Source organism: Emiliania huxleyi (genome assembly GCF_000372725.1).
Source record: "Emiliania huxleyi CCMP1516 unplaced genomic scaffold EMIHUscaffold_81, whole genome shotgun sequence".
NCBI classification, from domain to species: Eukaryota; Haptophyta; order Isochrysidales; family Noelaerhabdaceae; genus Emiliania; species Emiliania huxleyi.
The window spans coordinates 500,099-502,775 of NW_005195940.1; positions in this window are offsets into that span (position 1 = coordinate 500,099).

Below are 2,677 nucleotides of genomic sequence, written 5' to 3' on the forward strand. Positions count from 1 at the left end.
ACACGCCCGCGATCGGAGGCACCCAGTCATCCTTCCTCGCCTCGGCGCTCCGGCCGGCGCCGTCGGGCGACGAGACCGCAGCGGTGGCCGGTGGCGCGGACGGCGCGAGGCGCGAGTTCACGGATGGCCTGGAGGTGTGCGCTGCGCTCGCGCCAGAGTACTGCGACGCGGCGCGGCAGTCGGCCGGCGGCGGCGGCGCGGGCGAGGAGGGCGGCCTCGCCTCCGCTCTCGCCGCGGAGCTCGACCCTCTCTGCCGCGCGATGGCGCCTAGGAACCTTCTCGGAACCTTCTCAGAACCTTCTAGGAGCTCGTCCCTCTCTGCCGCGCGATGGCGCCGCGTGCGCAGGCGAGCATACCCACGCGCGCGCCATGGCCACACCATGGCCATGCCTTACGGCTCCGTGCACACCGCAGCACACGACACCACAGCACGCCGTCGCCGTGCTGCAGTCAGCGCCATACTTTTACTGCTCTCTCTCTCTCTCTCTCTCTCTCTCTCTCTCTCTCTCTCTCTCTCTCTCTCTCTCTCTCTCTCTCTCTCTCTCTCTCTCTCTCTCTCTCTCTCTCTCTCTCTCTCTCTCTCTCTCTCGGTGCCTAGTGCCAGCGCCGAGTGCCGAGTGAGGCGGCATGATGCTTAGTGCCACCGCGAGAGGGGGACGGCGGAGGCCTCTAGGAGCCTTCTCGGAGCCTTCTCGGAACCTTCTCGGAACCTTCTAGGCGCTGCTCGCCTCTCTCTCCGCGGCCGAGGAGCGGGCGGCGGCGGCGGAGGCGGCGGCGGCGGAGGCGGGCGCAGCGCTCGGGCGGGCGGAGCGGCGGTGCACCCTCTTCCGCGCCGAGCTCGCCAGGGTCAGACTGGAGGGCGCTAGCGGCGGCGGCGGCAGCAGCGGCAGCGACGGCGTGGCCGGCGGCAGTCGTGGTTGCGGCGGCGGCAGCAGCGGCGGCGATGGAGGCGGCGCTGACGGAGGCGGCGCTGACGGAGGCGCGGGCGCCAGCGGCACGTTAGAGGAGGCGGAGGCGGCGGCGGCGGAGGCGGACGAGCGGGCTGCTCGTGCGCTGGCGCTGCGGGAGGAGCGGTGGTCGGGGGTGTGAAGAGCGTCGCTGTGAACAGACGCCGCTGTGAACAGGCGCTGCTGGACGAGCGGCGGTCGGCCCACGCCGCGGAGCTAGCAGAGAGGGAGCGCGAGGAGGAGGGGCTGTGGAGGAGGTCGCTATGAACGGCGCCTCTTCACAGGGAGCAGCCGTGAACAGGAGCGCGAGAAGGAGGAGGTGCGTCGCGCGCTGACGGCGGCGGTGGCGCAGCTGGCGGCGGAGAAGGAGGACGCGGAGGAGAGGGCGGCGCTAGCCGAGGCTGCGCTTGCGGAAGCGGCGACGCTGAGCCCGACGCCGCGACGCAGCAGCGAGGCGACGCCCCACCGCACCCCCCCCTTTGGGCTGTGAACGGCGCCTCTTCACACGTCTGGCTGTGAATAGGCGGGCCCCACCGCCTCCACCGCCCTCTCGATGAAGCGGTGGGCCTCCTTCCTGGGCGAGGAGGAGGCGGGCGAGGCGGCCGCTCTCGCCCTCGACCGCCTCCACGCGCGCTCCGCCGCCTCCGCTACTGGGGCCGGACCGCTTAGAAGCGGAATCTCCCCACATCTCCCCATGTCTCCCGAAACCTCCCCATGTCTCCCCAATCTCCCCTCCCCACATCTCCCCATATCTCCCGAAACCTCCCGAAACCTCCCCATCTCCCCATCTCTCCCCATCTCTCCCCATCTCTCCCCATCTCTCCCCATCTCTCCCCAACTCCTACGCATCCATGTACTCCGACCGGCGCTCGAGAGGACACGGACCCCGCCGTATGCGGCCGTATTCCGCTGCATTCACTGTCGCTGTGTCGCATTCACGCAGCGCCCTCCACAGACCATTGCAGACCATCTCCGCGAGCCGATGTCGGTGCATTCAGCGCGTAGGCCGCGCCGCTGCGCGCTAGCCGACGCGCCGATGACTTGCCCGAGGCGTCAGACAGCGAGGCGTCGGCCGGTGCCTCATCAATCGAGCTCGCCAGCGCCTTCGTCGCCGCCGCTCCGCTGCCGCGGCTGCAGGCCGGCGGCGGCAGCGCCTCCCCGCCGCCCGCGCCGAGCTCGCAGCAGGGCGTGGGAGGGCGCGGGTTGGTGACGCCGCCGCTGAGCGAGTGGCCGGCCGCGACGCCTCTCTCCTCGCCGCGCGGTGGCGGCACGCCCACGCAACGGGGGGCCACCCCTTCCTCCCGCGCCACGCCGGTCCCTCCCGCCTTCTCGCCGCTCTCCTCGCCGCTGGCGCGGAGGGCCAACGGAGGCGGCGGCGGAGGCGGCGGCGGAGGCGGCGGCGGAGGCGGCGGAGGCAGCGGAAGCGGAGGCGGAGGCGGTGGAGGCGGCGGAGGCGGCGGAGGCGGCGTCGGGGGGGCGGGGGAGGAGGCGAGGCGAGGCGCGGCGTTGCCGCCGCCGATGGGGATCGTTGGCCATGCGAGCCCGGTGCCAGGCAGGGCGGCGAGAGCGGCGGCGGAGGGGAGAGGGGAGGCTGCGGCGGCTGTGGCAGCGTCAGCAGCAGGGGCGTCGGCGGAGGCGGCGGAGGCGGCGGAGGCGGCGGAGGCGGCGGGTGCGGGTGCGGGTGCGGGTGCGGCGGAGGCGGCGGTCGAGGGGGCCCCTTCGATCGTCGC